Source organism: Anas acuta, unplaced genomic scaffold, assembly GCF_963932015.1.
Source record: "Anas acuta unplaced genomic scaffold, bAnaAcu1.1 SCAFFOLD_51, whole genome shotgun sequence".
NCBI classification, from domain to species: domain Eukaryota; kingdom Metazoa; phylum Chordata; class Aves; order Anseriformes; family Anatidae; genus Anas; species Anas acuta.
This window is the reverse complement of record NW_027076156.1, coordinates 491949-506676: the sequence shown is the minus strand read 5'-3', so window position 1 is coordinate 506676 and position 14728 is coordinate 491949. Positions and strand designations below refer to the sequence as shown.

Here is a 14728-nt window from a genome sequence, read left to right as displayed (position 1 = left end):
TCACACGTATCAGACAAGCCTCAACTCCAATGCAAATGGAGCTGTCTGACCACCAACTAAGGCTCATGAAGTGACTAAACACTTCCTTGACAAGTGCCAAAGGCTGATCTAAAATTCCAGATATAAACATGTAGGTAACATAGAGCCACCACTGTGGGCTCTTTATACATAGAGCAATTACTTTTTTTTTTTTTTTTTTTTTTTTTTTTTTTTTTACTAATTCAGACACCTTAGCAATTACCTAAACTATAAACTTTAACGCTCCCACAATCTATTCCCTTTAGGTTTATTACTAATTTTCATTTGAAACGGAACACCTGAAGCAATAAAACTGCTAAGCATTCATATCTATCTTGAGAACAGTAGTTTCCTAAAACTACTATGAAAGAGCCCACTATATGAACTGCACTGTTCAAACCTTACACTAACCTACAGCTTTTGGGGATTTATAAAACTCCTTGCAGAAGAGAATGTGCAGCATTTGTACACTTGGCATGGATTCTGCTATTCATTAGAAAAACTTTATAAACACTGAGTTTTTTCTGACACCACAATGATCATTCATGTACATACACATATACATGCATGCATATAAAATGGGTGAAACCTATAATGCTTAAAAATACAAAAAAATGAATGTACTTATGTGTATTCTTCATGATGTCAGCCAGGTCCTTAGAAGTATACTGACCAGTCAAAAATAACAGTATTTTTTACAGTGCTTATTAACAGTTACATCAGTACAGACTTCTAGAGAAGTTTCATGGTTAAACTTCTGACTTTAAGATCACATTTTGTTTTTTGCTTTTTTGTTTGTTTGTTTGAACTGTTCGTCTGTTCATGCTGAAATTTAAGATCTGATTTCACAAATTCAACTTTCCAGATGCCTTAAGAGCCAAGAATTAAATTCTGGATAGCCTTACTGTCCACTATATTATGCATATATTGAAACAGCCAGCCTCTTAATTAGCTGATTATACAGGGAGTTAACATCCCCTTTTTTCGCATGGAGTTACCTCATTTGGATACTCACGTTGCAGTCACATATTCCTCATGTTTCTAGCAAAAATACTTTATAGACTAGTCCATATAGGCAGCCTATAAGAAGGACTACACGAGGACCTACATGAGAAACCAGAAAATAATTTCTCTGCCATGCCATCTTGCAGGACGGAGGGGGAAGGGACCACCACCAAAAAACACTTCAGTTTCATCTCCTGTTTTCTAAAACACTGCCGCCCCCCAGAGGCAGCGGTTCGCGAGCTGCAGCTCTGTCAGCTAAAATTTGCAAAATTCGAGCAAAATTTGAGCGCCTGAGAAACATTGCTGGGCGTTTTCGCGTTAACCGGTGCAGACAGAGGTAACCGTGATAACATATAATGGAAAACCAGCCTCCGTGAGCAACATCACACCGCAGGTTAGACATGATTTGTTCCCAGGTATTGCTACCTAACCACACACGGCTGGGATGGCTGCAGCTGTATTTCTGCCTCTTTGGGCCCCGGTATTAGTTATGGCAATAACGGGGTGTCACGGCGAAGAAACGTGTCCGCCCCGGGACTCGAACCCGCAACCCCTGGGTCTGGAACCGCCCCGCCCCACCCCACTGCCCTCTGCGTGCGCACCGAGCGGGGCTGCCAGGCGCATGCGCACTGGTAGCCTCCACCCCCCCCCCCACACACACCCTCATGGCCATGGGCGGTGGCCGCGCATGCGCAGTTGCAGCCGGGGCAGCGCTCTGGGTGTCTGGTGCCGTGGGTGGTGTTCCCACTGGATCGGTCTGGGCAGATACACATGCAACCCCATTAACTCTTTTAGAGTAGAGCGAGGGGTTAAGCCATCACCTTAAGGCTTATTCTGTCTCGATTCGTAGAGGCTTGTTTTGTCTCTATTTTGAGTTGTAAGTGACTTTGCTACCGGCTCGGTATGCGAAGATACATCGGAGGACACGCGTCTCTATGTAGCTGCCAGGACCCAAAACAGGCTCCGCCGGTAGGGCGAGGTAGGGGAGAGGGGGGCGTGCGTATGCGCGGTGCGTCCGCGTGAGGCTGGCCAGCCCTGTGAGGGGGGTGCGGGCACGGCCGCCATGGGGAAGCTGAACGTGGCCGTGCTGCGGTACCTCAGCGGGCAGCACTTCAGGGTGCTCACCGCGGTGAGACGGGACGGGACGGGGACAGGGGAAGGGAAAAGGGAAGGGAAAAGGGAAGGGAAAAGGGAAGGGAAAAGGGAAAGGAAGGGAAGGGAAGGCGCAGCTCCCCCCGCTCCCCTCCTGTCCCCTCCCCGCTGATGCCGCCGACCGTTCCCTCTCGCTCCCCGGCAGGTGGAGATGGGCATGAAGAACCACGAGATCGTGCCTGGCAGCCTGGTGGCGCCCATCGCCAGCCTGAAGCACGGCGGCTGCAACAAGGTGCTGCGGGAGCTGGCCAAGCACAAGCTCCTGGCCTACGAACGGACCAAAAGTAAGTGTGGGGCCTGCGCTGGGAGCCTCCTCCCGGCCCTCCCGGTTCTTCAGCGCCACAGAAGTGCGGTAGCTTGGTCATTCGGGTATCCGGGGCGTTTGTGAGCCCCGTCTCGCCTTGGGGCTAGCTGGGGAATGTGAACTCCTTCAGCAACAAATGGTGTTGGTGATTTCTGAAATTCATGGATTCGTTCGTCCAAATTCGTGGATAAAATAAATAATTGTTAGCTAAGGTAGTATTTAAGTTCACATAGGGATCAGCCCAAATGTGTTACAGTCTTACAGCAGACAAACTGGAGCGGACTGCAAAAACCTTATACCTTCAGCCAGTCAGGAACGATCACTAAAGTAGTATTTATTCTGTCCCATTCTGTTAGTAGCGTTGGATTTCCTTTAGTCTTGCACTTGCATCTGGCTTTGCAAGCACAATGTGGGAGTCTTCATGAAATTCATCTCCTTTTTGTCTCCATTTTTCAGACCATTAAGGTTTGGTTTAGGTCTTTGAAACAATCCTGAATCCTTGCCGTGTCTCCTAAGTAATCATCTTTCAAAGTAATCCTATGCAATTTGAACCATTGTCACTGCCTGCGTTACCAAGGGGCTAACAAAATGTCTACTTTTTATCCAGTTAGTTTTCAAAAGGCTTGCACGAATTTAAACTTACTGTCAAGTTGGGTTGATACTAGCCAACAGTGAAAATACTATTTGAGTGTTGTATACCATAAGCAGGAAAAAAAAAAAAAGAGAGACCAAAATGAAACTTCTTTTAAAAGAAATACATGTATAATATGGAATGAAATGTTGTGTAATTTATTTTTTCCTAGCTGTCCAGGGCTATCGGTTAACTAATGCAGGATATGATTACCTTGCCTTGAGAACTCTGTCTTCCCGGCAAGTCATCAGTTCTGTTGGAAACCAGATGGGTGTTGGCAAAGAATCAGGTAATTTAAAAAAGTGTTTTCAGTATATAATTTTTTTTTTAGAAGAAATGGGTCTGTATTTTTGTTAATTTGTTGGAAACTTGGTGAATTTACCTTTGGATAGTCATATCAGTTAATCTGTCAAACACCAAAATTTATGGTCACTTCAAGTTCTGTGTGAGTCTTGACTACATCTGATTTTTTTCACAAGTGTTGTTCCACTTTGACCATTTTGTACAATTCTTGGATGGTTCCTTAAAAGGTATTTTGCAAACAGGTGACAGTTGTCTTGTGACTTGCAAAGAATTTTGAAGCCTTCTGTCAAAAAAAAATAACATCAAATGTTTCATCCCACCTAAAAAAAAAAAAGTAATATACAGTCCAAACTATTGGAGTGCTATCTTGGTTTCTCATGCTCATATGTTGATTGTAATTTGGCACAGCATGTCTTTTGACATTAAAAAACGACGAAAAAAAAAAAAGAGGATTATTGGGGACAAATGGTAAAAATGAAACATAGCCAATTGCTAACACTGTTTTAAAGTAAGAGGTACCTTGAGTTTTCTGTCCAGTCAAGAGAAGTCTTTTCTAGTGTGCAATTAAGTTACTTCTGATCCCCTAGTCTGAAATATGTTTCAGATCAGATGGATGGTTCAACCAGATGATCTTGGAGGTCTTTTCCAACCGTAATGATTCTATGATATTCTACTAGTGGAGCAGCATAATCTCTTCACCAATGACTTCTTCTTGTTCAGATTTGTAATACATAATATACAAATTTGGTTGTCTTTTCTGTTAAAAGAAGTGTAGTAGACTTTGCTATTCCAGAAATAGCAGTTACAAGAAGTCAAGTAACCGATTTCTCACTGCACTGTTGCATTATATACCTGTCAGATACCATTTATTTCTCAGATCTGTGCTGCTGTTTTTTCTCCTAGATATTTATATTGTTGCAAATGAAGACGAGCAGCAGTTTGCAATGAAATTGCACAGGCTTGGAAGAACTTCCTTTCGCAGCCTGAAAAACAAGCGTGACTACCATAAGCACAGGCACAAAATGTCATGGCTGTATTTATCCCGGCTAGCAGCAATGAAAGAGTTTGCCTACATGAAGGTAGGTGGTTGTTTGCACCATATTAACAACGATGTAATAGTCTGGAATGTACTTCTCAGATTATCTTCTCATCACTTCATATTTGCAGTATATGTTAGGATGTATGCTTTTTATTTGTTTTTTTTAGTGGACTTAAAGTATACATTTCAGAGAATGACAGTGCTGATGCATTTTGTATACTTTCAAGTGACAAAATCAAACTTTGCCATGGAAGTCGTATGGAACTGAAGCAATTTCCATAAAATTTCAGGTGAAGCTGTCCAGTCATCTGAGTCTTAATAAAGGCAGTGAATAAACTATCGCCATTTCACTTAACCTTGTCTTAGGAAAGACTATATGCTAGGGAAAATTCGTGAAGTATCTACTAGTATTTTAGTCTTGTCAATTTGGATCACTTCCACAAACATAATTACAGAGTATTTGTTAGGTCTGTAAGCGATGAGTTTCAAACTGGGGGGAGAGCACACTGAGAGCAGCCCTGCAGAGAAGGACTTGGATGTTCTGGTGGATGAAAAGCTTGACATAAGCCAGAAGTATTTGTTTGCATCCCTGAAGGCCAGCAGCCTCCTGAGCTGCATCAACAGAGGAGTGGCCAGCAGGTGGAGAGAGGTGATTGTCACCCTCTGCTCTGCCCTTGTGAGGCCCCACTTGGAGTGCTGCATCCAGGTTTGGGGCCCCCAGCACAAGAAGTATGTGGAGCTGTTAGAGTGGGCCCAGAGGAGGACCACAAAGGTGATCAGAGGGGTGAAGCACCTCTCCTGTGAAGAAAAGCTGAGAGTCAGGGTTATTTAGCTTGGAGAAGAGAAGGCTTAAGGGAATGCTAATAGCAGCCTGCAGTACTTAAGGGGGCCTACTGGTAAGCTGGGGAGGGACTCTTTCAGGGAGTGTTGTGATAGGACAAGGAGTAACAGTTTTAAATTAAAATAATGGTAGATTGAGATTAGATACTAGGAGGAAATTCTGTGCTCAAGATGGTGAGGCACTGGCATAGGCTGCCCAGAGAAGCTGTGGATGCCCCATCCCTGGAGGTGTTCAAGGCCAGGATGGATGGGGCTTTCAGCAGCCTGGTCTAGTGGAGGTGTCCATGCCCATGGCAGAAGGGGTGGAACCAGGTGGTCTTTAAGGTTCCTTCCAACCTGAGCCATTCTGTGAATCAAGTGAATGATTTGGTAAACATGGTTAGAGCAAGCTAACAGAGCTACAAAATACTATGGCCTACCTTTAGTTAATCTTTAATGTAGTGTAATACTGGATATTAATATTTAAGAAGAAACTTTTGCCTTACTGAGACTGAGTGTGGATTACCTGACCAGGCCAAACTGTATTTACAAGAACTGTTGAACCTTTTTCTAACACCCTATTCCCAATTATCTGCTGGTGGTTTCTTAAGCTAACAGACCAGATACGATTCTGCTGTTTTTCTATCCCGTTGTGTTTTCCTGCCACCTGCAGGATAACTAAACTCTGGAAAATACAGAAGCATAGTTAGTAGTGAAAGTTCAGATTGCTCTTCCTCCTTAAGCACATGATTTGACTTTTACAGTTAGCAGTTGAATAATGTGTAGGATGCTGCTTCCGCAATGGTGCTTAACTGCTTATCTTATATTTGTAGTTTGTCATGTATGTAATGTTTTCTTAATGGTTATCTTTTATTTTTTCAATATGTTGTCTCTTTCCAGGCTTTGTATGACAGAGGATTTCCTGTTCCAAAACCTGTAGACTACAACAGGCATGCAGTTATTATGGAACTCCTTGATGGCTACCCTTTGTAAGTTTGGAAGCTTGAAGTCTGTTTTACAGAAACCCTAACAACGATAGGTTCAGTAAGACAGCAGGGATGACGTTTTTCCTTATCGTGTGAGTCAGTTCTGATCATGCTGAATAAAGCATGAATAAAGTCAGGCCCAGAACGGCTAGGGTTCTGCTTCAGTATATTTGGAGAAATTGGTGAGAGAAGGAAAACTAAAAACATACTCTCTTTGTCCAAAAAAGACTGGTGGAAATAGACTTTTTTTTTTTTTTAAGTACGGAATACATCAGAGGAGCAATGTGATACAGAGGTTAGTGCTACAACCATTTTCTACACAGAAATTTTATGTTCTATATGTTATCTATTCAATGATATTCAATATTGATACATTCAGTATATCAAATATTCAGTATTGAGTTGTGTATCCTCCACGTTCTGAGCTCCAGTTCATGATCCATGTTGTGGTAAAGATTCAGGTAGGATTACAACTTGTACAGTTGCCGTTGTAGAACTTCTGTGTTGATTTTTTTGGGGGGTGTTGGTTTTTTGTTTGTTTTATTTTTTATTTTATGTATTTGTGTGCATTGAACGCTGTTTTTTGCTCAAGGAAGATTACTTTTCTTCAGTTTTTCAACATCCAGAAACATGAAAAAATGTTGAATTTTGTATGTGAATGAATGGCTTGTTTTGTTTCCATAGCAGAATGCAAAATAGCTATTTCATAGAATCATAGAATCATAGAATATCCTGAGTTGGAAGGGACCCTTAAGGATCATCAAGTCCAACTCTTGACACCGCACTATTTGATACTCTATATAATGTACAGTAACAAAGGTTCAGTGTAATTAATCCCAAAGTATACAGTTGAAGAGTTACATTGAAGAAGTGCCTTTTAAGACTTTATTCTATCCCGTTTCCCCTTTGTTAAATAGTTCCACATCTGTCCTGTAGACAGAAAGCTTTAAAGTTACATGTGGGCATTGCAGGTGAGGCTTACCATGCTATCCCAGTTCTGCAATTTTAACTAAGCATTTCCTGAAGGAGATGCTGTACTAGATGAGAAATTATTTCAGGTGATCAGCATCTCAGAAGATACCAGTTTAGATGACTTCCAAATTCAAAGAACAAATGATATATTTTATGATACAGACCTCTGGCTATAAGAAATGTCACCAATTAATTTTGCTGTTAATATGAAAATATTCAACAGCAGCCTATTACAAAGCTGCTTGAATTCCATTGTGTTTTGTTTTTATGTGCAACTGATATGTTCTCATAACACTACAGTGTTGCATTCAGGCCAAAATATATCACAAATTAGCTGTAAATGACGGCTTCTTGACAGCTCCTGGTATAATAAGACAGCTGCCTGTTCTGCTTGTAAAAATAAGGTGATGTCTATTCTGCGCACTTTTGGGGCAAAACATATACTTTGCTTTTATTCTGGAGTTTATGCTGGAGTATATTCTGGAGTGCTTTAAGCTTTTTTTTTTTTTTTTTGGCTTTGCCTTATCCCCAGCTTAGTCTTGAAAACACTTTTTTGTGAGACATTTGAATGGCATTTGAATACAAGAAGACCTAAGTTACCTAAAACAATCCAGACATAAAAATTCGCTGATCCATTGTTTAAATTAGGCAGCATAACCATCGTGTTTGATAGGAGTACAAGAGACAAAGGGCTTTAGTTAAAATGAGGGATTTAACCTGGAGATAGGAGAAGCTTTCTCCCCATGAGGGCAGTGTGGTGGAGATTGCACAGTATGTTTCCATCCCTGGAAACTTTCAAGCCCGCATTGGTAGAGCTCTGATTAGTCTCATCTAATCTCAGAATTGACATAGCTGTGAGCAGAGTATTGGACTAGTAACCTCTGGAGATCCCTTACGACTCAAATTGTGACCCTGTCATTCTCTCAGATGTAACTCGTATGCCTTGTCTATATTTTTAAATTAATTCCTTCAGGGTTCAGGATATTTTCTTTTTTATTTAACTTTCCAGATGCCAAGTACACCACATCGAAGACCCTGCTGCTGTCTACAGTGAATTAATGGATCTAATTGTAAAACTTGGCAATCATGGTTTGATTCATGGGGATTTCAATGAATTTAATCTCATACTGGATAATGATGATCATGTCACTATGATTGATTTCCCTCAGATGATATCAACATCAAATCCAAATGCTGAATGGTACGTACAAATGATGTATGCAAAATAAACCAGTTAAGTGCTGATAACAACAAATAGTCAACCATGATTTGTTTTCATAAGCCTGCTTCAAATTCTTTTTCTACTGTTTTCACCATACATTACAAATGCAATTTGTTTCATGAATGAGTAGAAATCTCCTTAGGATAAATGTGTAATTAATTGCTTCTCAGTTAATATTATTTCTTTCAATTAAGAAATGAATAGAAATAATCTGCATTTATGTATGTATACCTACACGTGTACTTTCTCACTTCGAGTCACTGATGGTTATTAATATTCAAATAAAAGGCAAGAAAGTAGAGTAAAAGTTTGTCATACCAGTAGACTTAATTTCCTTGATTATTGCATTTTTACAATTCTGTATTTTTTAAACAGGTATTTTGACAGGGATGTTAACTGCATTAAGGAGTTTTTTAAGAAACGCTTCAACTATGAGAGTGAGCTCTTCCCATCATTCCAAGATAACAGGTAAAAAATGCCATCTGACTCGTAATTCCCCCATGTTATGGTAGTTACGTTGGTTTTCTGAGAAAAATGGATGCCTCTGAGAGATGATTTTAGAAGTGAACAGGGGGAAAAAGAGCCAATTTGAAATATTTTTGTCATTCTTACAGTAAAAAGGATCCATACTGTCTTCACTGGCAGTTACTAAAAGTGGTTTCCAAAAACTGAAGCACGTCTTAACATCTGCTGTCTCCTTTGTCTTACCTCTTGCAGCTAGGGGAAAGAGATACATCCAAATGCCGTAAATGTTACGGTGACGCAGAATTAGTTTCTCTGACTCTTAAAACCATATTTAACAGTCCTGGGGGATCAAGTATTAACTTAGTTTTTAATTTTAAATTTAATTTTCAAAATGCTAGTACATGTGGTGACCGCCTCTTCAAATATTATCTTCAAAATTTTCCTACTGTAGTTTGTCCCTTTTGAAAAGCAAACAATTTTCTCACATATTTTAAGAGCAAAGCTGATTCAGTTAAAAGGGTTTTATATCACTCTGAGCCCTTTCTCAAAGGGGAATTGTCTGTGTGTGTGTCAACATGTCCTTCATCGTTCTGTTTGCACAAGCATAATTTAAGTATTATATTTGTTAAAATCAAATTGTTTGCTTTCAGTAAGTGCTGATTATGAAGATGGAATCATCTTGTATGAAAGTCTGGTTCTGTCAGGCTACATTCTGCTAACTACCCAAAGCCCTGCACTGTAATATGTTACCTATGTTCCAATGGAGTATACTCTTTTTGTTAATAGCATGGTAATTATAGTCTAACTTGATAGTATTTTTAATCCAAAATACAGCATAATGATTTGATATATTAAAAGAAAGCTCACTTCTATTTCTTTCAGGAGAGAGAGTTCTCTTGACATAGAGATTGCTGCCAGTGGTTATACAAAGGAAATGCAGGAAGATGATGAGCTGCTTTTCCCAGAGTGCTCTGATGAGGATGATCATACAACAGAGGAGAGGGAATTTGTAGAAGATGCTGAAAGTAACGCCAACTTCCTCAGCCAAGATAAAGAAAACAATGCAGACTTCATATATGAAGTGGTTTCTGAAAGCAGAAACTCTGAAGACTTGTTATCACAGTGAAGATGCTGAAGCCACAGAAAGTAGTGAAAATTCACAAGGACTGAGTATGTCAGAGTTGAGTTCAGCCTTAGAAAAGGTTGAAGGGCAGCCTGTGCTTTCGAAGTCCAGTGAAGATGCAGAGAGTTGTGCACTTGGTTTTTCTGAGCACAAAAGAATACCTGACAATGCTGCTGAAAATCAGACAGAGGGCAGCAGTGATAAGGACAACGATGAATGCCCTGATCTGGTTGACTTGTCAACTTTAAATAAGGAATTGAGACCTTACAGGTAAATACTTATATTTACTGTCTAGTGGTGTGGTGAAATTTTCTTCTTTTTTCTTTATTTCTAGTAATAATGTGAGTAAAAGTTTTTTGTTTTTTTTTTTTTATATTAAAATGCTGCTGCTGCTAAGTAGCTTTGACAAGTGAGTTTATAATTAGAGTGCTCTTTCTCAGCCTCTGCCCCTCATTCGGCTGAAATTAGCAAGAACAAGCTCTTTGGAATATATTATTCAAATATATTTTACTGAACGTCATACCATGTGGCTTTTAATGCCTTTACTGACACACTTGGAAATTCCTTCTTACCTTTAAGCTAACCCCTTCTTATATAAAATTCAAACTATTAGTTTGCAAGCTCCCCATGTACCTGAATGCATATATAAAGTTCATATACCCTGTTTTCTTTTTGAATTTTTCCTTTTTCATGAAATTCTACGCCTAGGCAATGTACAGAATCTGAATTAATCTTTTTAGTGTTCTGAAGCTTCTTTTTCTTACACTACTTTGTGTAGTATGTATGTGGCTATTGCACTATAATCCTTCCTGTCATAAAATGTGTTTTTTGAACTAGTGTTAATATTTCAAATGTAAATGTTCTTTCTGTAGTACTCAAATGTTCTGCTAGCACTTTTGATTGTATATCAAAAAAAATGACTGAAACAGGATGCTCACTGAATGGAATAAAACATTAATTTACATATTTTAGAAATGAAGACAGTATGGTTCATATTGCGGAGCACAGAACAAGAACTAAAAGTATGTCAGCCAGCAGTGTTGGGAGCTGTTCAACCATTCCACCGGTAATTATTACTGCTACTGTCTAGTTTACTCTGATACCATCTTAGGACGTAGCTGTTGAAGATATTTTTACAAATACCTAGTTAGCAGTAACTGTCTTTAATTGATTACTACTATGTACATCTTTGGTTTGTAGTTCCATGTTCACAGAAAATAGGTCTGATGCTTTCTACATGTTTACAAGTGAATTATATCCAGTGCTGTACTTCATGTATTGTTCTTTGCTCTTTCACAAAAGCTCTACTCCGGCATTAGCAACTTTAATTTCATTTCTGTTGCTAGAAATCAATTCTGTTGCCCATAATTAATGTTTTTGTATTTTAAATTTGCATGTGTGAGTAAAGATTTAACTTGGCCTTTTTTCATCTGTTTTTTTAACACATCTCTTACCACATTTCTGAAACATAGATATGAATTCATTGTAGTCATGGTGTCTTTGGCAATATGAATTTGACTTTCAGCATTACATAAATCAATACTTTGTGGCAGAATTTTACATCTTTCTTCATCCCTACTCAGTATACTATCCAGTATGGCTACCTCTATCACATTTTAAAGAGTGTGTCTAAATTTTAAATGGAAGAAAGGCAGTTTTATGCATAAATAAATGTGTTAGGGAACAGCATGTTTGCAAGTTGTGTAAGACTTTTACAGGACTTCGTGTGAAGGAAAGAGAGACTTTTGTTAGTCATCCCTGTTCTTACTGTAGGACATGGCCTTGTGCCTTATTAAGGAGAAAAAGAATTAGCCTTGAATTATGAAATGAAGTAAAGAAGAGCTAGGATAAATGCTAGGATAAATGCTAGGAATCGCCTGGCTTCTGATCCATGCGATACATATTTTTTCCCTTTCAGTTTGCTAACCTAAATGTGTAGGATTTCTTTTGGAATCGCCTATAGATCCCTATTTGAAATTATATTTCTGTACACCAGTAGGTGGTAGCAGTGGTCACTCACTGTAGAAACCTTCCTGATTGTTTAGCGAACACGTTTTTTCTGTAGGCAGACACATCAAACTTGTTAAAATATTCAAATAGCATTTAAGTACCTAATATTCTGTTCTAAAAGAAAGATAAAAGCAGAAGCAGCTTTCAAGAGATTCAGCCACATAAACATCCTGTGTCAATTTACTTTGTGTAATCTTTCCATTTATATGCTCTTACGCTAAGTAAAATGTTTCTGCCCATTGTTAAATCTTATTTGAACTTTTGAATACTAGAACTAAAGAAAGGATATGCATGATGAGCTATTTGTAACATCAGAACGTGATTGCAAAACTAAAAACACAAAAGGCACTGCAGTAAGACCCACTGAGCTGCTTAGAGCCAATGCCTGTTACTGCTTCTAGCACTTCTCTGTTGTTTATATAGCTTTCTCAATGAAGAAACACATTAAAACATAAGCAGGTTTCCAGATTAAACACACAGAAGGAATTCATATGGGCATGTATAAACAATAGCAGTAATAGCAGTAGGTGCAGTCATAGCTGGGTGACTGTGCCAAAAAGAAAGCCTTATGAGTTACAGACAATAAGCTATTCCAGACAAAATAAAATGTCTTGTTGTGCTTGTACAAATCTTTGTAGGGACTGCTGCAATTTAATTATAGGAAATAATGCAAACTATGCAAAAATTTAAATAATAAATGATAGATTTGTTTATTCATTTTGCTTACAGTCAGGCTTAGGATGATGGAGAGACTAGTGAGACTTGCATGCTGTGGTTGAGCAGTAGTATTTTGTGAATTTACATTTTTTGCATAGTGAAAATATCTGGTATTTGTATTGCAAAGTTTCTTCTAGCGAGCCTTGTATGAACTGTGAAGGAAGTCATCTGTCCACTGAAGTGGGAGAAGTAGAGAAGCCTTCTTTCAGAGCTCTGCCTATAAAAAGCAGAGGATGACAATTGTCTTACTGACAGAAGAAAAACATCAGTGGCCCAGTTTAAACTAGTTCTTACCAGCTTTCCTCAGGAATTTCTTCTGGAATATTTTTAAAGAGCATTCACAGATTTAATTTCCAAAATGCTCTTGTTTAAATACTGAGTTCTGCTAAGCTTCCGAGGAAAGAAAGACAGATCTTATACTACTCTTTATTCACATTTTTGATAGTCAACCTGCATGTGGTAAAGCTTAGGAAACTACTATTCAGGTGAATACTATGTAATTACTACAGCATTCTTACTGAAATCAGGATTGGGTACCTGGATTTATTTACTACCTTGTATTTGCATAATTTAGTTGTATTAGTCAAAGCAGTTTTTAAACAGTGCCAAAAGAATTCTTTCTGGTTCCTGACTTAACTACCAACTTACTACTTAATGTGCTGACAGTATCATAAACAAAAAACAAGGCAAGAGAAATTGGGGTAAATGCAAAAGAAATGTTACTAGATTGTGGGGTAATTTTGCACCAGCAGGTACCTCAGCTCCTCCATGCTTCTCTTAGCCCTGTCCTCAGGTGGAAAAAGGGGGAGAAAACATGATGACGTAAAAAATATTCATGGGTTGTGATAAGGACAAGGAGATCTCTCCTTGTGCTGGAGCAAACTCTCTTGGTCCTTTTTCTACTTACAAGATGTTTGTCAAATCTCCAAGCACAGGACATTATCATTTTTGCTGAAGGCATATGTTTTGCACTGAAAAGTACTGGTTCATTATGATTCCTGAATGAAAGGCACCTAAACTCTGCAAGATATCACCTGAGATGCTTTTTATTAGAGCTAACGCTAAAAGAAAAAAAAAAATAGCACAGGTGATCGTACACCCCTTCAAATGCTAGAGCCCTGACCCTGACTCCAAACCACATAGCTATACTGTAGACCTTGTCTGTAGCAGAGGTTCTCCCCTTTCACTCAGTTGAGATAATTACATGATTTTCTTACAAAAAACAACTCTGCTTGCTCAATTTCTGCTGTTGAGAAGAGGTGAAGTTCTTATTATAACTTCTTTCTGCTCTGTTAGATAAAGGCAAGACCACAGAGCAGTGGTAATCACTGGAACCAGGCGGAAGCTGCCTGCAGGCTCCTCTGTCCCAAGAAGCTGGCTGAGTTTGCCCCAGGCCAAGGGATTTGTGCAGCCCCACAGGGGGTTCTGGGGCCACACAGTATGGGCAGCACAGCACAGGGCAGGCCTGGGCAAACTCGAGTTAACCCTGGTGTGGATCACCAGCTGCTCAGCGCATGGTGGTTTTCTCGACAGGTTCACTACCACATGTTCATGTTAGTACTGAGAATACAGTATCATTATGGTAATGTTAGTACTAAATGATGTTCAAAAACTTTTGATACTGAATTGTTTATTTATTTGTAGGAACTGGTGAAAAGGAAGATAAAACGTCAGCTGACAAAACAGCAGAAGTCTGCTCTGAGGCGACGACTACAGAAAGGAGAGGCAAACGTTTATACCAAACAACGTCGAGAAAATATGCACAACATTAAGTCAAGCTTGGATGCAGCTAGTTTCTGGGGATAATTTATCATAGCTGCCACCGAACATGAGAAAACTCACAGTACATACAGCTAAAACAGTTACCTAATAACCAAGCATCCTTTTATACAGTGGAGGAAAAAGTTCTTAACAATACCGTGTATTTTTGGAAACTAATAAACATCATGCTGGTTCCTCTGG

General features: G+C 39.2%; 1 long non-coding RNA gene and 1 pseudogene across 4 annotated transcripts in view; one reads left to right on the top strand and one right to left on the bottom strand.

Annotated features, from left to right (window-relative positions):
- Nucleotides 1–3729, bottom strand: part of LOC137849027 (uncharacterized) — a 26788-nt gene extending 23059 nt beyond the window's left edge. For 2 of the 4 annotated variants that reach the window (XR_011091641.1, XR_011091638.1), the window contains exon 1: nt 1034–1590. This is a non-coding gene — a long non-coding RNA (uncharacterized lncRNA). Of the gene's footprint in view, nt 1–1033; nt 1591–1625; nt 1657–3492 lie in introns of those variants that run through there. The other 2 variants (XR_011091639.1, XR_011091640.1) reach the window with 2 other exon arrangements.
- LOC137849026 (serine/threonine-protein kinase RIO2-like) lies at nt 2023–14728 on the top strand (annotated as a pseudogene).